This window comes from Chanodichthys erythropterus, chromosome 23, assembly GCF_024489055.1.
Source record: "Chanodichthys erythropterus isolate Z2021 chromosome 23, ASM2448905v1, whole genome shotgun sequence".
Taxonomy (NCBI): Eukaryota; Metazoa; Chordata; class Actinopteri; order Cypriniformes; family Xenocyprididae; genus Chanodichthys; species Chanodichthys erythropterus.
This window is the reverse complement of record NC_090243.1, coordinates 4,972,149-4,993,584: the sequence shown is the minus strand read 5'-3', so window position 1 is coordinate 4,993,584 and position 21,436 is coordinate 4,972,149. Positions and strand designations below refer to the sequence as shown.

At 34.5% G+C, this 21,436-nt stretch overlaps 1 protein-coding gene across 2 annotated transcripts in view; it reads right to left on the bottom strand.

The window, feature by feature from the left end:
• sema5a (sema domain, seven thrombospondin repeats (type 1 and type 1-like), transmembrane domain (TM) and short cytoplasmic domain, (semaphorin) 5A) overlaps positions 1-21,436 on the bottom strand; it is a 180,289-nt gene that overhangs the window by 157,386 nt on the left and 1,467 nt on the right. Inside the window, exon 1 of one of the 2 annotated variants that reach the window (XM_067377843.1) lies at positions 19,399-19,475. The exons of the other annotated variant lie outside the window; for it this stretch is intronic. The gene's annotated coding sequence lies outside the window, so the exon portion shown is untranslated. Of the gene's footprint in view, positions 1-19,398; positions 19,476-21,436 lie in introns of those variants that run through there. 2 annotated transcript variants of the gene reach the window in all.

Below are 21,436 nucleotides of genomic sequence, written 5' to 3'. Positions count from 1 at the left end.
TTCTAGAAAAATCTAAATGGGTCTGATCATTTGTCAGGCTGACTGGCATCAGTTTTACTTAGCAAAACGTACTGATTTTTTTTTTTTTCTAAAAGATCCCGAAATAATGCCAGCCCTGATCCTAACCCTCACCATCTGCTAAACTGCAAGGGCAGATTTCACCACAAACTTCTGCATGAATTCACCTTCTACAGAGTCACCACAACTTCCTGTCCCCTCTCACCCAAACAGATGGGGGTGAGGAGCACCTGGGCTCACCACAAATAGCCCACCACACAACCACAGCAGTGTGGACCCTTATTTTCCCTAAAGTATCAAGAAGGAAAACAGGCCTTTGGGAAGTGAAGGACAAGCGGGTGGGTGCAGCTGGATAAGCAAGAACTACATGGTGGAAGTGTCAGACAGACGCTGCTTTCTGAATGTGGTACAAATTACCAAACAAGTGATTGTTAAAGGGATAGTTCACCCAAAAATGAAAATTATCCAATGATTTACACATGATCAGACGAACACAATCGGAGATACATTTGAAAATATCCTTAGCCTTTTAAGGTTTGTGAAAGGGTGGCCACATTTTGAAAAAAATGCATCCATCCATAAAAAAATGATTCCATTCGACTCCAGTGGTTTAAAAAAGGCCTTCTGAAGTGAATCGATGCATTTGCGTAAGACAAATATCCTTATTTAAAACTTTAATAAGTAAAATAACGAGCTTCTGGCCATAAACATTTGGTGTACGTCCAAAAAGTGCTAACTTCCATGACGTAGAACACAATGCCATGACTTTCAACACTACGCCATACTATGTCCTACGATATAATGCGTAGTAAGTCACATCATTGTGTAGAACATCATGTCATTATGTACTACGTCACGGAAATTAACGCTTATATTTATTATGTATATATAAATACACGCACATACATGTATATATTTAAGAAATATATTATATATACATGTATACATGTATATATTTATATATAATATATATTATATATAAATATACATATTTTTGTTAAATATATACATGCATGTGTGTGCATTTATATATACATAATAAATATACACAGTACGCACACAAATATTTTGTAAACACAAACTCTCATGTTGGATGCGATTAATTGTTTGACAGCACTAACCGTTTTCCATTTTAATATATTTTAAATATATTTCAATCTTTTAGTGTACTTTATTACAAAAACATATACAAAAAAAAAAAGGTTTTCAAAGGTTTTATAGTCAACCAGTCAGATAAACAACATTGAGGCAGAACATTCATAAACCTTATACAGCAAGCTCACATAACCTGTCAACATTTAAATTTAAGAGCAACAGAGTTCATTCCCCTAACAGTTCATAAACAAACACCAACAGAAACAGGTGCTAACAAGATGGAGAATTTTGCACTCTTGTGTGCATTGGGAGCGGAATGGCCTCACACCCCAACTTTTCTTTTTAATGATGGGTGTCTCAGGAAGCCAAACAATAAGTTATTCTTCTCTCTGCTGAACATGCCCTTACAGAGCTCTATGAAATCGTATGGTGGCGATAAAATATCACAGCTCACATAAATAATGTTTTAATGAGCCCCCTCACCCTTCACTTTAATGATGACTGTAGCTTTTCCAGTCTGCTGCTCTCTGGGGCCGCCACATGTGGCCTCCAGGTGGGCCAGTCAGACGGGGACTATACCAGCGCGAAATTATTCCAAACACCTACGATTCCTAAATCATCCAGAACTACCGTTGAACATGCCTTCTTGTCTTTTCTCTCACATCTCTTGACCATTTTCACCTTCAGAATAATTAGAATTCTTCTTCTTCTTTCCCTTCCCTTACCTCGCACACAATGTGTGTTGTGAGAAGTCATGGTAAACTGAACCTATGTTCTCCTAATTGTTTCCAAAGAACACTGATCCCTTATAAGAATGAGAGAGAAACCCTAGAATGCATAATCCTCATTATCCCTCTCCAATTAACATGAAATTCACCAATGCTGAATGGTCCATATGGATCAGGTTAGGTGGTACTGCTAACAAGTGTCTGGTGTTTAAAAATAGAAGAATGAATAATTATTCCATGGTGACTGCAAGCAATGCATTTTCAATTCCACTTTACATTTCAGAGTACTTTTTGTTAGTTTCTGCAATGGTTTTGAAACATCAGTTTTTTTTTAAATTTATGTACATATTTAATTTTTATACGCATAGTTAAAAAGTTTGGGGTTGGCAAGTTTATTTTTAATGTTTTAAAATTAAGTTTCTAAAGCTCATCAAGGTGCCATTGATTTGATCAAAAATACAATAAAACAGTACTATTGTGCAATATTACTAATATTTTTTCTGTTTGAATATACTTAAAAATGTAATTTAGATTGCAAAGCTGAATTTTTAGCATCATTACTCCAGTCTTCACTGTCACATGATCCTTCAGAAATCATTCTAATATACTGATTTCCAGCTCAAGAAACATTTCTTATTATTATCAATTTTGAAAACAGAGGGGGAAAAGTGATACATTGATACAGAACAGTGTTTACTTGAAACAGAAATCTTTTGTAACAATTTAAATGTCTTTAAGGTCATTTTGATCAATTTAATGCATCCTTGCTAAATCAAAGTATTAATTTATATATATATATATATATATATATATATATATATATATATATATATATATATATATATATATATATATATATAGCCTATATATATATATATATATATACAGTACAGTCCAAAAGTTTGGAACCACTAAGATTTTTAATGTTTTTAAAAGAAGTTTCATCTGCTCACCAAGGCTACATTTATTTAATTAAAAATACAGTAAAAACAGTAATATTGTGAAATATTATTACAATTTAAAATAACTGTTTTCTATTTGAATATATTTCACAAAGTAATTTATTCCTGTGATGGCAAAGCTGAATTTTCAGCCTCATTACTCCAGTCTTCAGTGTCACATGATCCATCAGAAATCATTATAATATGCTGATCTGCTGCTCAAGAAACATTTAATGTGTACAATTGTACAAAATATTTGTGTACAATATTTTTTTTCAGGATTATTTGATGAATAGAAAGTTCAAAAGAACAGTGTTTATCTGAAATCTAATCTTTTGTAACATTATAAATGTCTTTACTGCCACTTTTGATTGATTTAATGCATCCTTTCTGAATAAAAGTATTCATTTCTTTAATTTCGTAAAAAAAAAAAAAACAATTCTTACTGACCCCAAACTTTTGAATGGTAGTGTATAATGCTACAGAAGCTTTGTATTTCAGATAAATGCTGTTCTTTTAAACTTTCTATTCATCAAGGAATCCTGAAAAAAAAAGTACACAATTGTTTTCAACATTGAAAATAATCATAAATGTTTATTGAGCAGCAAATCAGCATATAAGAATGATTTCTGAAGGATCATGTGACACTGAAGACTGGAGTAACGATGCTGAAAATTCAGCTTTGCATCACAGGAATAAATTACTTTGTAAAATATATTTAAATAGTACACAGTTATTTTAAATTGTAATAATATTTCACAATATTACTGTTTTTTTACTGTATTTTTAATTAAATAAATGTAGCCTTGATGAGCAGGCGAAACTTCTTTTAAAAACATTAAAAATCTTAGTGGTTCCAAACTTTTGGACTGTACTGTATATAATATATATATATATATATATATATATATATATATATATATATATATATATATATATATATATATATATATATATATTGAACAGTAGTGTATATTTAAATCTAGCTTTAGTCTAATTATAGGAATCAGTAACCTTTCTGGCATCTCACACCAATTACCTCTAGGTCTTGTATTTCAATTATTTTAACAACCACTGTTTTTAGTTTCATTCCATTTTCACTTCTTAAATGCAACAATTAATTGTTTTGATTTAATCATTAGTTTTTGTCTTAAGTTTAGTATATGATAATAGTCCTGTCTACAGTAAATACTGTATAACAACAGCTAAAGACTGAGGCTCTTTCTAATATAATTGCCAAACAATGAGTAAAACTTTAGAATCTTAAAAAACAGTGCCAAACGTGTTAATTATAAGCTATACTTATTGTTCTCACAGCAATTAGAGAGTGTACATTTACAAAAAGAAAAAAAGGAAAAAAAATAAATAGATGAACATGCACTGTATCAGTACCAATTGCTTCTGTAGAGACTGTCACTCTGTTCTGAAACCTAGTGAGCTTCCTACAGAGGCAGCATTTCACTGGCTGTTCCAAAAGGTAACCTAATTATGCTCCTTGTTCTAGTCAAATTCTAAGACAGTAATCCTTTGCTGAAAAGAGAATCCCAGGACTGAAAATAAATAAATCCAAGATGGATGAGGCAAGAGCATCTTTATAAATAAACTTACAGCTCTTTCAATACTGAAAAATATTAATACAAAAAAGTGCAGTGCAATTAAAAATTAGTACACTGTTCAAAAGTTTTGGGTCAGTAAGATAAAGTCGGTAAAATATAGTGAAATACAGTAAGAATTTATATAATGAAATATTATTAAATAATGTTACAAAATAGTTATAATAATAATTAAAATAGCTGTTTTCTATTTTAATATATTTTAAAATGTAGGCTTAATTTATTCCTGGGATGGCAAAGCTGAATTTTCAGCATCATTACTCCAGTCTTTAGAGTCACATGATCCACCAGAAATCATTCTAATAAGCTGATTTAGTGCTATTATTAATTATTATTGGTGCTCAAATATTAATAATGCTCGTTATTATTATCAAAGTTGAAAACAGTTTTTGCTGCTTAAATTAGAATAAATTTTTAAGTATCATGTGACTGTATTTTTGATCAGATATATTACAAAATAATATTTAATATATTTAAAAATTTAAGTTATTACTGGAAAAGCTGAATTTTCAACATCAGTCTTCAGGGTCACATGATCCTTCAGAAATCATTCTAATATGTTAATTTGGTGCTCCAGAAACATTTCTAATTATTATCAATGTTGAAATCTGTGCTGCTTAATATTTTCTGTGGAAATCGTAATACTTTTTTTCAGGATTCTTTGATAAAAGAACAGCATTTATTTAAAATATAAATCTTCTGAATTTACAATTTAAATGTCACTTTTGATCAATTTAATGTTTTCTTGCTGAATAAAAGTATTATTCTTATTGTCTTATTTAACCCAGTATAGTGTATGTGCGCTATGTATTTGTATGCTATATATTATTGACATGCTAATGTCAAACTCCATTCAAATTAGCTGCAAGTCCAGTCTCTCATGCACTTTGCATAAGCAGTATGTTCTATACAAGTGACAAGAACAAGTGACGGCTTGCTAGGTTTGGAATAGAATTTATTTTTGACTATTAATTGAGTCTGGGTCATGCCATTTGAAGGGCAGCTTTCAGGGATGTCAGGGTTGAGCTCACGGTTTATGTGCTGTCAGAAGAGAACGAATGGATGAAAACTGCTGTGAGACCCGTCAAAAGGTCAGCAGGTGAAATGGGGGAGTGCGAGAATGCAGACCTCAGGGGTCGAGTGAGTTTCAAGGAACAAGTGTGTCTTTTTATAACTCTGAATAATTGCTCAAGGGCACTGTCATCTCTGTCAGCTTAACATCTAAAACCATTTAGCAACCATGATTTGTGAGTATGTGTGTGCTAGCTGGGAAGGAAGGGTGTGGAGGTGTAGAGTCTGAAATGTTAGTTTATAAAATGTTGCTTTATTCATCACAAAACAGATGTTTGTTCTGTACTGGAAGGGAAAGTGTGTTAGAGCGCTGCAGGGTTCAGATCTCGCCATAATTCATTCAGTCTTATTCAACACTATTCACAGAAAGGATGCCTGTTGATATTATAATCATGCAGGCAAGAGGGCTAAGGGCTTAATAGCCCACTAGGCAAAATTGGACGTTTTAAGCACAACAGGTGATTTCTGTTCTTCTTTTTTTCTAACTTAGTATTCTCTTGCAAGCAGAATTTGTCTCTTTTGAAATGAGCACAGGGTGGAAAAGAAACAAAAACGTAAATGAAAGTCGGACAGAGGAAGTAACAGCATGCCGATTGTTTCACAGCAGGAACTGTAGGTCAACAGGTAGGGTAATTTTCCAGCTAACTAGCCCTCCTCCAGTGACATTTATCCAAAGTGAATACAAATGAAATAGCACATTTGAACTGTCACCCCACTTGACTGTAAGGCGTCCCCACAGGTAAACGTGTACAATCTTAGCATGGACCAGAAAAAAAAAAGAGAGAGAGTGAGTTGTCATAAAACATTGAACACTGATGTCAGACGGATTACGTCAAGTAATACAATTTGTTAAATCATAAGTATTGGGAGTTGTTTCATCCATTTGATGCAACCAAACACTGGCTATTGAAATTTGACTTTTTATAACTGATCATATATGTTTAGACTGTATCAAACAGTAGTGCGCTTCCTGTGCAACAATCTAACTCATAATTCTAACCACAGTTTGAGAGCTGTAGTTTCTGTAGTTTGCAATGCTGTTTCTGAACGTTTGTTAGAACTATGGTTTCAGGAAAACACCAAATCGTTGAACTATGTTGGTAACGACGGAACTTGTGACCTTAGTTGGAAAAAAAGGATGGATGGAAGGAAGGAAAGAAGGACAAAGTAAGGAAGGAAATAAAAAAGGATGGATAGTGGGATTGATGTAGTTGCTTATCATGTATTTGAATTGTTCTTTAATGTGGACATTTAGGTCAGTGAGTGAATCACTTCATGAATGCCAGAGTAGGCTGACATCCTAAACACTCCTCTGATGTTTAAATCACACTGGACATGAAAACGGAGTTACATCATTTGTTTCCAGAAAAAAATAGGTCTGAAAAAGTCTGAAAGGGAGAAAAAATAAAAAGTGCCTCCTTCCGCATAAACAACCATCATTATCAGAGTAACCTTTCAAAGCAATTAGCTTTTAAGTATTACTTTGGTACATCATTAAGCCAGATTGAGGTAAATGCAACAGGTGGAGAGAGAGAGAGAAATAAATAAATTAATAAATGTTTGGGAAAACAGGTGGAAAGAGACTTTCAAATGTATCTAAAATATTGATTGATACTGTATGAAAGAGTCATATTGTATATATAAACCCATAATGAAGGAGAGGAAGATGAAATTCCTCTACACATAAGTGGGATGCTAGAGCTTTCCTTTCATTTACAAAAGATTTGAAACTGATTTGTTTTCTAAACCGACAAATGTTGGGCTGGTAATTAATTATAATGCGTCACCAGTTATGAAGACTATTTTAAGAAATTAGGGTGAGATTATCTGAGATGAGCATTTGTTTGATATATAGACAGACAGACAGACAGATAGAGAGATGGATGGATGGATGGTTGGATGGTTGGATAGATAGATAGATAGATAGATAGATAGATAGATAGATAGATAGATAGATAGATAGATAGATAGATAGATAGATAGATAGATAGATAGATAGATAGATAGATAGATAGATAGACGTTACATAGATAGATAGACAGACAGACACAGATGATAGATAGACCGATAGATAGAAAGAAAGAATAAGACAGACGTTAGACAGACAGACAGATGATAGATAGATAGATAGATAGATAGATAGATAGATAGATAGATAGATAGATAGATAGATAGATAGATAGATAGATAGATAGATAGATAGATAGATAGATACGTTACATAGATAGATAGATATGTTACATAGATAGATATATAGATAGATATATAGATAGATAGATGTTACATAGATGGATAGATAGATAGATAGACAGACAGATAGATGACAGATAGACAGATAGATAGAAAGAAAGAATAAGACAGACGTTAGACAAACAGACAGACAGACAGATGATAGATAGATAGATAGATAGATAGATAGATAGATAGATAGATAGATAGATAGATAGATAGATAGATAGATAGATAGATAGATAGATAGATAGATAGATAGATAGATAGATAGATAGATAGATAGATATATAGATAGATAGATAGATAGATAGATGCTACATAGATGGATAGATACATAGATAGACAGACAGATAGACAGACAGACAGATGATAGATTGATTGATAGATAGATAGATAGATAGATAGATAGATAGATAGATAGATAGATAGATAGATAGATAGATAGATAGATAGATAGATAGATAGATGCTACATAGATGGATAGATACATAGATAGACAGACAGATAGACAGACAGACAGATGATCGATAGACAGATAGATAGAAAGAAAGAATAAGACAGACGTTAGACAAACAGACAGACAGACAGACAGATGATAGATTGATTGATAGATAGATAGATAGATAGATAGATAGATAGATAGATAGATAGATAGATAGATAGATAGATAGATAGATAGATAGACAGACAGATAGATAGAATAACAGACAAACAATACATAGATAGACAGACAGATAGATGACAGATAGACAGATAGATAGAAAGAAAGAATAAGACAGATGTTACACAGACAGACAGATGATAGATAGATAGATAGATAGATAGATAGATAGATAGATAGATAGATAGATAGATAGATAGATAGATAGATAGATAGATAGATAGATAGATAGATAGATAGATAGATTAAGACAGAAAGAATAACAGACAGATGTTAGATAGATAGATAGATAGATAGATAGATAGATAGATAGATAGATAGATAGATAGATAGATAGATAGATAGATAGATACGTTACATAGATAGATAGATATGTTACATAGATAGATATATAGATAGATATATAGATAGATAGATGTTACATAGATGGATAGATAGATAGATAGATAGATAGATAGATAGATAGATAGATAGACAGACAGATAGATGACAGATAGACAGATAGATAGAAAGAAAGAATAAGACAGACGTTAGACAGACAGACAGACAGACAGATGATAGATAGATAGATATATAAATAGACAGACAGACAGACAGACAGACAGACAGACAGACAGACAGACAGACAGACAGACAGACAGACAGATAGATAGATAGATAGATAGATAGATAGATAGATAGATAGATAGATAGATAGATAGATAGATAGATAGATAGATAGATAGATGCTACATAGATGGATAGATACATAGATAGACAGACAGATAGACAGACAGACAGATGATCGATAGACAGATAGATAGAAAGAAAGAATAAGACAGACGTTAGACAAACAGACAGACAGACAGACAGATGATAGATTGATTGATAGATAGATAGATAGATAGATAGATAGATAGATAGACAGACAGATAGATAGAATAACAGACAAACAATACATAGATAGACAGACAGATAGATGACAGATAGACAGATAGATAGAAAGAAAGAATAAGACAGATGTTACACAGACAGATGATAGATAGATAGATAGATAGATAGATAGATAGATAGATAGATAGATAGATAGATAGATAGATAGATAGATAGATAGATAGATAGATAGATAGATAGATAGATAGATAGATAGATAGATAGATACCAAATAAACATGCTTGCTACAAATATTCTCTCATTTGTAAACATGCTTGCTATTCTCTGATTGGTGTAGTTTCAGTGGGCTCCTCTCAGTAGGCTGGAAGCTGTCAGTGTCTGCTAGAGGGGGATTCACACCCACTCGCTTCACGCTGTGAACTGTTTGTCTGTCTCCCACTCCCCCCTTCTTAACTCATTCTGGGGCCCCTCACTGAGACATATATCTGGAAAGAGATCACTTGAAAACAATTTTAAGACTTTAAATATAAATGACGCACGCCTCTAGTAAGAGCAAATCTCCTATTGATCCTTTCATATAGTCCACATGAACAACCATCCATCTGAGAGGAGCCAGTCGACACGTTTAAATTGCGTTGCACGCAGCTGCGCAGCCCCATCAGTCGCCGGAGAGCCATGCGGTACATCTTCTCAGGGAGCCGCTCGATGCTTTAAGCAGGACTTGGGAGGTTTTGTATTGATTAGAAAGAGCTCGGTTTCCATAAAATCAAGCTGTTTATTGATACAGCAGGGATTTTCTGCATGCCCAGTTGCCCACACTTCTACTGTGACCTTGTGGCTTTGTTTGTTATTATCTGCACACATTTACAGTACATCCTTTCACTTACAATAAAAGGCCTTCACAACAAAACAGCTTTTACTTTTGCAACACACTATCAGACTAAAGACATATTTAAAATACTCCTCATAGCTATTAAATTCTCTCTGTTGGATGTTTTATATGAAGTAAAGGACAGCAGTTATGTTTTTTCTCTTTCTTCTGTCACATCCCGTCTGACTTCACTGCATCTTTTGAGCTTGCGGATTCTCACCTGTCAGGGAAGATGTCAAGTCCCCTGATGCTTCCTCAGATTTGGATAGCACAGATGAACAGTGCCGACACATCACAAATATCAGATGTCAAGAAAGCAAAATGCAGAGTTTGAGTCATCCTCTCACTTGAAAAGCACATAGACGGCACCCTGATGCCCTAGCTTAAAGGTTAGCGCGCATATGCTGACACATTGTGCCATAAGGACACAAGTTTAAGTTCAGCTTGCATCACTGGCTGACTCTACCCATCCTACTTGCCTTTTCATAACTTAAATGGAAATTAGAAATCCTGTCATAGCAACTAACTGAAATAAATACATTTGAGTTCTAAAATAAACTAAAAATCGAATACAAATAAAGAAATAGAAATGTTTAAAAAATGAATAAATTCAATTTAAAATATTAATAAATAGCACATAAAATACTAAACTAACACTGGTCCAAAAAAAAAAAAAAACAAGTCCATAAAATGCTGTTATATTGGTTTAGATTTAATTTGTGCAATACATTGTCACATATGTCAGGATTATAAAAATGCACAAACAAAACAAATAATAATTAATTTATAATAAGTAATTTATAATCGCTGATTTGAATTAAGATTGCACTTCTGTTCACTTTATGTTTACAGTGATTTAGAGGAAATATGAATATTTACATGAAAATTAAATAAAAAATATTGCTATACTGAGGTACATTTTCTTTTTTTCCCTCACAATTGGACATTATAACATGCAATTTCGAGTTTGTATCTCACAATTCTAACTTTATAAAACTCACAATTCTGACTTTATATCACGCAATTCTGGCTTTAAAACTCACAATTCTGACTATATCTCACAATTCTGACTTTATATCATGCAATTCTGACTTTATAATTCACAATTCTGACTTTATTTCTCGCAATTCTGACTTTATATTACACAATTCTGACTTTATATTATACATTTCTGACTTTAAAACTCAAAATTCTGACTAAAACTCACAATTCTGACTTTATATTACACAATTATGACTATATCTCAATTCTGACTTTATATCATGCAATTCTGACTTTAAAACTCATAATTCTGACTTTATATCTCATAATTCTGACTTTATATCATGCAATTCTGACTTTATAACACACAATTCTGACTTTATATTATGCAATTCTAACTTTAAATCACGTAATTCTGACTTTAAAACTCACAATTCTGACTTTATATTATGCAATTCTAACTTTAAATCACGTAATTCTTACTTTAAAACTCATAATTCTGACTTTATTTCTCACAATTCTGACTTTATATCTCACAATTCTGACTTTATATCTCACAATTCTGACTTTATATCATGCAATTCTGACTTTATAACACACAATTCTGACTTTATATTATGCAATTCTAACTTTAAATCACGTAATTCTGACTTTAAAACTCACAATTCTGACTTTATATTATGCAATTCTAACTTTAAATCACGTAATTCTTACTTTATATCTCACAATTCTGACTTTATATCTCACAATTCTGATTTTATATCACGCAATTCTGACTTTATTGTGAGATATAAAGTCTGAATTGTGAGATATAAACTCACAATTGCAAAAAAAAAAAAGTCAGAATTGTAAGATAAAAAGTTGCAGTTACATTTTTTTTATTTTTTGTTTCATGGCAGAAACAAGCTTCCATAGTTTCTTTCTAAAGAGAATGAAAAAAGAAACTGGTATCAGAATTAGGGCTGCACGATATATCGCATGAGATTGTCACGCGCATTTCGTCAGTAAAGCCGGTTCCCTGATTACCGTTAAATCTCCATCACCTGCTTTCAAATGGAGCGGCATTTAATAGACAGAGCCGTAGATCACTGAAAAGCCACGCAATATCGCGTTCATTATCGAAGGCGATTCATCTGCGATATGAACGCGATATTGCGTGGCTTTTCATTGAACTACGGCTCTGTCTATTAAATGCCGCTCCATTTGAAAGCAGGTGATGGCGATTTAGCGGTAATCAGGGAACCGGCTTTATTGATGAATTGCGCGTGACAATCTCATGCGATATATCGTGCAGCCCTAATCAGAATCAATATCGGTAACGAAAATGTGGGAATGGTGCATCACAAAATGCATATTAATCAGGTACAGATAATGCAATAATATTTTATTTCAGAAAGTTTAAAATGAAGACGGTAATATTAGGCTAAGTACATAATTAAGAAACCGAGTAACAAACTTGATATCACACATGCAAGTCTGAGCTTGTATGCAAACACTTCATTTACAGTTTTCACATAACATTGACAAACTATCTGTGCAGAAAGCAGAAAACAGAACTAACACAAAACCATAGGCACCCGTGTCTCACTCTCCAGTCCACAGCAACAGCAAGCGAGAGAATCACGTAGTGTTAAAACAAAAGCTGTGGAGCCGAACCACACAGACCACCTTCCAAGGCGACTTATTAAAACCTCTTTTTAGACGCAGACCTCCTTCACCCTGAAGCAAACCCCTGGCTTCAGGAATCAATCTACACCCTCTATCTGCTCTGCCACATTTTCAGGACCCCAGACAGAGATGGATGCTGTTCGCAGCCTGACACAAGCTTTCAGAGCAGCAGGGGAGGCAGTAGACTACAGCTCTATTGGAAAAAAGCCCTAAATACATATTAAGTGCTCTCTCGCTATCTGCATCGCACTCTCCACTCAGTCTACAGCCACAATGCTGTTAGAATCCATCAGACACACTTGCACTGCATTACAAAAGAGGCTGAGGCTTTTCTGTAAAACAGACCATATGGAGAGCCCAGAGAGTTTAAAGTCCTGCAAATGGACGATTTAAGTGGGATAAAGTTTTCATTTATGTCAGTTTTATTAATGGTCTAATACTATCTTTTTTTCAATTGCAATTATATATGGTATATCTGAGAAAGCATATATATATATATATATATATATATATTTATATATATATATATATATATATATATATGTATATATATATATATATATATATAGAGTCAAAAAATATTCAGACACAATATAATTTTTGATATATTTTTACTAGTGGGTGCAGGACACTATAGTTCATTTATGTAAGGAAAGTAAACTGTGACATATTATACCTAAAAAATTAATTCTGATTACAAATTTTGTCATGTAATTTGTAATTGGTTACTAATTGCAATTCATAAGTAATCCACCCAGCTGTGTGTGTGTGTATATTATATATATATATATATATATATATATATATATATATATATATATATATATATATATATATATATATATATATATATAATATAGATAGATAGATAGATAGACAGATACTGTAGATAGATAGATAGATAGATAGACGCAACACTTTTGTTTTTGTTTTCATTTTTCATGATAGATAGATAGATAGATAGATAGATAGATAGATAGATAGATAGATAGATAGATAGATAGATAGATAGATAGATAGATAGATAGATAGATAGATAGATAGATAGATAGATAGATAGATAGATAGATAGATAGATAGATAGATAGACGCAACACTTTTGTTTTTGTTTTCATTTTTCATGAGCTGAACTCAAAGATCTAAGACTTTTTCTATGTACACAAAAGGCCTATTTCTCTCAAATATTGCTCACAAATCTGTCTAAATCTGTGTTAGTGAGCACTTTGCTGAGATAATCCATCCACCTCACAGGTGTGACATATCAAGATCCTGATTAGACAGCATGATTATTGCACAGGTGTGCCTTAGGCTGGACACAATAAAAGGCCACTCTAAAATGTGCAGGGGGGTCTGAAAACCAGTCAGTATCTGGTGTGACCACCATTTGACTAACACAGTGCAACACATCTCCTTCGCATAGAGTTGATCAGGTTGTTGATTGTGGCCTGTGGAATGTTGGTCCACTCCTCTTCAATGGCTGTGGGAAGTTGCTGGATATTGGCAGGAACTGGAACACGCTGTCGTATATGCCGATCCAGAGCATCCCAAACATGCTCAATGGGAGACATGTCCGGTGAGTATGCTGGCTATGCAAGAACTGGGATGTTTTCAGCTTCCAGGAATTGTGTACAGATCCTTGCAACATGGGGCTGTGCATTATCATGCTGCAACATGAGGTGATGGTCGTGGATGAATGGCACAACAATGGGCCTCAGGATCTCGTCACGGTATCTCTGTGCATTCAAAATGGCATCAATAAAATGCACCTGTGTTTGTTGTCCATAACATACACCTGCCCATACCATAACCACCATGGGCCACTAGATCACACAACGCTGACATCAGCAAACCGCTCACCCACACAACGCCATACACGCGGTCTGCCATCTGCTCTGTACAGTGAAAACCATGATTCATCCGTGAAGAGAACACCTCTCAAAAGTGCCAGATGCCATCGAATGTGAGCATTTGCCCACTCAAGTCAGTTACAACGACGAACTGCAGTCAGGTCGAGACCCTGATGAGGACGACGAGCATGCAGATGAGCTTCCCTGAGACGGTTTCTGACAGTTTGTGCAGAAATTCTTTGGTTATGCAAACCGATTGTTGCAGCAGCTGTCCGGGTGGCTGCTCTCAGACGATCTTGGAGGTGAGGATGCTGGATGTGGAGGTCCTGGGCTGGTGTGGTTACACGTGGTCTGCGGTTGTGAGGCCGGTTGGATGTACTGCCAAATTCTCTGAAACGCCTTTGGAGACGGCTTATGGTAGTGAAATGAACATAGCCAATTGCACGCTTCCTCAAAACTTGCAACATCTGTGGCATTGTGCTGTGTGATAAAACTGCACATTTTAGAGTGGCCTTTTATTGTGTCCAGCCTAAGGCACACCTGTGCAATAATCATGCTGTCTAATCGGCATCTTGATATGCCACACCTGTGAGGTGGATGGATTATCTCGACAAAGGAGAAGTGCTCACTAACACAGATTTAGAAAGATTTGTGAGCAATATTTGAGAGAAAAAGGCCTTTTGTGTACATAGAAAAAGTCTTAGATCTTTGAGTTCAGGTCATGAAAAAGGCAAAAACAAAAGTGTTCATTTTTGTTTTTATATATATATATATATATATATATATATATATATATATATATGTGTGACGAGCAGGGCGGGCGAGAGCCGTGAGGGAATGGCGCGAGGCCGGTGACGCGAGTGATAATGAGCGTCACCTGCGAGGCGTGCCGGCCTCGAGTCTCTCACGGAAGAGCTCCGGAGGCATAAAAGGAGGAGCAACTACAGTGAAGGACGAGAGAGGACCAGGCCTGGACTTTATTTTATGTTTTATTATGTTTGTGTGGCCGGCAGACGTGTTTGTTTATTTTGAGATTGAAGTTTTGTTGAATGTTCGCCGGTTCCCGCCTCCTTCTTCCCGATGACCTCGTTACTATATATATATATATATATATATATATTTTTTTTTTTTTTTTTTTTTTTTAAACAAGACTGTGACCAGCAGCCAATATAATGGCAATTTATGATTTACTGCAATTTTAACATAAATTATGCATACAATTGATTGCAGTAAAACAACATTTAACTACTCAAAATAAAAATTTGTCTGACCACAAAACAAAAGGCAAATATAAAAAAAAGGTAATTATGCGTCATTAAATTAGCCTGCGTGATATCGGTTAATCACTGTTTATACTGTTTATAAACCTTTAAACCATTAAAATGCAGCAATTTTCACCTATGATTTAATTTTATTTCTGTTGTCATTAGCACTTAAAAAACTAAATGTGAAGACTTAGAGTCATTTAGAAAAGATGAACATGATGTGACCATCAATCTAGTTCACTGACTATTAATTTATGCTCCATTAAATTTAGTATGCCATAATTCAAAGACCACATATACAAATTTACACATCAAGAAGGATGTCCTAATAGCTCTACATAAATGGACCACAAAAATAAATCCATACATTTTTACAACAAACGTCAACCATCCTCATTTACATGTCAGCGATTTGATTAAAGGTCTTCAGAAATCTTCAAGGCAGTTTGGTGTCCCCATAAACTCTCTCTGAAACATACTCAGAATCACTCAAACATCCCTTTCACTCATTTTGTAACGTCATTCACCCGCATAAAAATTACGAGCCTGTTAAACCGGGCCTAGAAAGCATGGAAAATCATTTTCAGAAGACTGACAACTCATGATTCAGCTCGAAGAGGAACCGCCGGTGGAATGGCATCACATTAATAAGCTGTAGGAAAGAAAAAAAGAAAAAAAACTCCTGATCTGGCTCTCATCCTTTATTCTCAAAGAACACAAGGTCCAATGTTTCAAACATAAACAGGATGCTCTCCAAGTCTTTCCTAAAAATAACACCCTGAGGTCTGATGGGATTATAAACTGGACCTCTATTAGTGCTGCTGAAGTGCTGTCCTTATTTAAATGCACAAAAAAGAAACAAGTCTTTCATACAGGCACAGAGCGGAAACGCAGGGACTGGGGGGATTTGTCAATGTGAAATTTTACATACAGTGAGTCAGGGCTAAATATAAGGATTGGGGTTTAAAATGACAGTGAAAGAAGGGTAATGAGGTTTTGTGGTTTTAGGACTAAGTAAACATATCAGCCAGTGTGGAGAGATGGTGCTAATCTGCACTGATGTGTGGGCATATCTGTTTCCACTGAAGCAGAGAGCATTAAAGAGCTCACTCGAGACACATTCAAACCAGCTTTCTTTCTTTGTAAAACTCAAAAAATCAGCCTGAAAGCATTGGCATCCACCTGCAGAACAGAAGCATTTCAAAGCAGTCCATATTACTCTAGTCCTGTTCCAATCTGGCAACGCTGCAGATCGAATGAACTATTCTAGTATGATAAAAGAGTCTCTCTTGTGGACTGTACGTTCACAAAAAAATCTGTATGCAGCACAAACCTCTACTTGTTTCAGATTTGTAGGCTGAAAGATTTATTATGAACAACTCTGAATCAAACTAAAGATGCTGCTAATTTAAAGGGATAGTTCACCAAGGCAGATCTCGCCCCCCATTGACTACCATAGTAGGAAAAAAACAGCATGGTAGTCAATGGGGGGCGAAGTCTGCTTGGTTACAAACATTCTTCCAAATATCTTCCTTTGTGTACAGCAGAACAAAGAAATGTATACAGGTTTGGAACAACTTGAGGATGAGTAAATGATGACAGAATTTTCATTTTTGGGTGAACTGTCACTTTAAAGTCGGCATGAAACGGAAGTTGCGATAGTCTTTTCTTCCCTATTCCTAGCTAACAAAAATATGAATAGGTTCCCTTTAAGTTATGAAAATGTTATTTCTGAACATTTTTAAATGTCCAATTTTTAAAATGTTTTAATTTTTTTTCTTGTATATGCGAACATTAAGAGAACATTCAATTTTATAATTCATCAAACATCAGTATTTTTGAATGTTCTCTGAACATTCTGTACATTTAAAAACCATTAGATGAATGTCTCGTTTTAGATACAAAATGTTCAGTGAATGATGTATAAATAACATTTTTGTGCTAACCTTTTTGAGAATGTTATTAAAGACAAGATATCTTTGAATGAACATTCTATTAATTTTACTGTAAGAATGTTTGTTCATAACTTTTGAGAAAACCTTGCCTTGAAAAAATAATGCTGTGCATAGTTAAATCATTTGTAATACATACTGCAATATTCCATTTAAAAAAGAATAGTTAATTTTGATTTCATGGTGACTTAACAATATAACCCATCCTGTTCACATCAATCTCAATTGCCAATTTCTAAAAAAAGAATCGAAAGCCTGGAGGACGCAGCACATAATGTTTATGGAAACCAAACAACTGCAATTAAAATAATCATCAACATCAAGAGCAAGAATTTGAATTTACAGTCAGGCAAATTATAATCAGTGATAATTATAAGAATTACAACCACATCAGACCAACCTCAGCTTACCCTGTCCTGACATAAGAGCTCATGTTTTCATACAACACAGTTATCTAATGTACTACAGCAAACTCAATAAACTTTTACAGGTGACAATTACGCCTCATGTTACACTCGCTCCTCCATTGTTGTCTGATTTGCCATCAAGATTGTGTTGCACGTATCCACAGCAACCCTTTAGCATCTTACCGATTGAATAAGTTGGCGCATCATTTAACCCTGACCTGTTTGCTCTTTAGACCAGCTGTTACTTTAAGCCTGACTTACTCTACAATGGTAATAAAGTGGTAGCCATTGTTGAATTCTCCACTCAAGACTGCCAGGACTGTTCTGTGATCAGTACCGGAGCACCACCCCTGAATGGAGATGTGGCAAGCAGGGAGCTAAATATAGACAAGGGACAAAACCACTCGTAAACAATGGAAAAACACAATTCACTGGCAGTGAAATGAAAGGTGTGCGAAAGACTATGATGAATGGAATTATCTTATTTAAAGAGACAGTTCACGCCAAAATGATTATTGTCATCATTTATTCACCCTTGTGTTGTTACAAACCTGTATGAGTTCTGTGGAACACAAAGGAAGATATTTTAACTGTTTTTGCACATACAATGGGAGTCAATGGGGTCCAAAACAACAATATACCCCGTATACACTACCGGTCAGAAGTTTGGATTTTTAATGTTTTTGCAAGAAGTCTTTTATGCTCATCAAAGCTGCATTTACTTTTTCAAAAATAGAGTAAAACAGCAATATTGTGAAATATTATTTCAATTTAAAATAACTAATTTACAACTGTGATGGCAAAGCTGAATTTTCAATAGCTATTACATTTACATTTACATTTATGCATTTGGCAGACGCTTTTATCCAAAGCGACTTACATTGCATTATACTATACATTTGTATCTGAGTATGTGCAATCCCTGGGATTGAACCCATGACCTTGGCATTTCTAGTGCTATGCTCTAACCACTGAGCTACAGGAAAGCTATTACTCCACGTCAGTCACATGATCCTTCAGAAGTCATTCTAATATTCTATATCAGTTATTATTGGTGCTCAATTATTAACAATGGTTATTATTATCATCAAACCTGAAAAAGCTTTTTTAATATTAGAATGATTTCTTAAAGGGATAGTTCACCCAAAAATGAAAATTCGTCATTAATGACTCACCCTCATGTCATTCCACACCCGTAAGACCTTCGTTCATCTTCGAAACACAAATTAAGATATTTTTGATGAAATCCGTGAGCTTTTTGGCCTCCAATAGACTGCAACGTTATTACCATTTCCAAGGCCCAGAAAGGTAGTAAAGACATCATTAAAATAGTCCACGTGACTATAGTGGTTCAACGATAAAGTTATGAAGCAACGAAAAAACAAAGAATATTTACTAATTTATTCAACAACTTCTTCTCTTCCATGTCAGTCGCCTACGCTATTCATGTAGTAAACTCAGTGCAGGGCTTCCGGGTTCTATGTCAGAACGCTGACTCATTATTGGCTGCTGTATTTATACTACGTGAACAATGTAAGAGAGTGACATGGAGGAGAAGAAATTGTTGAATAAAGTTGTTTTGTTTTTTTTTGCACACAAAAGGTATTCTCGTTGCTTCATACAGTAGAATTAAGGTTGAAAACACTGTAGTCACATGGACTATTTTATGTCTTTACTACCTTTCTGGGCCTTGAAAGCGGTACTAACGTTGCAGTCTATTTGGAGGCCAAAATGCTCATGGATGTCATCAAAAATACCTTAATTTGTGTTCCGAAGATGAATGAAGGTCTTACGGGTTTGAAACGACATGAGGGTGAATAATTAATGACAGAATTTTTATTTTTGGGTGAACTAACCCTTTAAAGATCATGTGACTGTGTTTTTGGTCAGAAAAAATGCAGCCTTGTTGAGCGTAAAATAATATTTCAAAAACATAAAAAATCATAATTATTCCAAATAGATGAAAGCCATACAGTGGTTTTGGATGAACTATCCCTTTAAGATCCCTTTTGCTATTGTATTTGCTACTGATTGTATTAATAAAAACTGGGGAGGTCAGTGGAACAACAGGCTCTCAGGGTTGTCAAGATGTGCAGGTGTTAGTGACAGCATACTAATAACTTTACAATAGCTGGTGATGCCTTGGTAACACATGCAGGCCAGTGGCAGACTAATAACTTGGATTACAAAGAGGAATAAAGTCAGTCTTCATATTTCTAAAGCGTCTACAGGGCGTTCCTAATATAAAGGTACTTTCATTGTAACAGTGTACGGCATAATGGCTGACATTTGCAAATGTGTATAGATGTAAACTTTAAACTCAATGATCTCATGTTGACTAAATTATTGCCTTAGGACAGTTACAGTGTTAAAGAGTTTAGAGTTTAGGTAAATCAACGACTCAGAGGCGTTTTTTTTTTTTTTTTTTAAGTTCAGGACTGTTTTTACACGTCCACTGAGATTCAGTGTTGAATCTGCGCTGTAATTCGAACTGCTCTCATTGCCCAAAGGTATCTCATCATATTCTTTCAGAATTCAGCACTTTTTTTTTTTGCTTTACATTCCCGAGCCGCTTTGTCCTACGGGACCTTAACGACCGTGCCTTTGCAGGCGAATGAACTCAAAGGACTTGCACTGCTATGATCTAAAAGTAATTTAACCATCTGGACTAGGGTCACGTTTTTCCAGAAGCCTGCTGGTGATACACTATACACATGCACTATATTGAGCTTAGTCTTAAAAAAAAAGTATCCTATGCTGAAGCGCAACTACCTTTCAGCAAGTAAAGAAAAACTGAAGGGAACTTGGATATCTTCCAGCACTTGAATGCATCATACATTAAGCATGGTTAAAATACAGTCTGGAGAGATCAGTGGAACAGGAAAGCCATGTAAACCACTAATTTCAGGAACGCCAAACGTGTTCAGAGTCATTAAGCAAACACATTTGCTTCCCAAAGTACTTCAAATGGTCATTTCCATTTTACTCTGTTATATACAGTGGAGTGATTTAAAAAAAAAGAAGATCACATTTGACATTTGCTGACCATTTGAGTAAATGTCCAAAGTTGATGCTATTATGCCTAATGACCTGACACATTCTCTATTAGATTAAATGAGATACGTTTGATGATAATAGCAGCGTGGCGACAGTTTGGACACACTACAAAGGTCGCAATACTGGAATATCAAAGACAGATGGGGTTTATGTAGT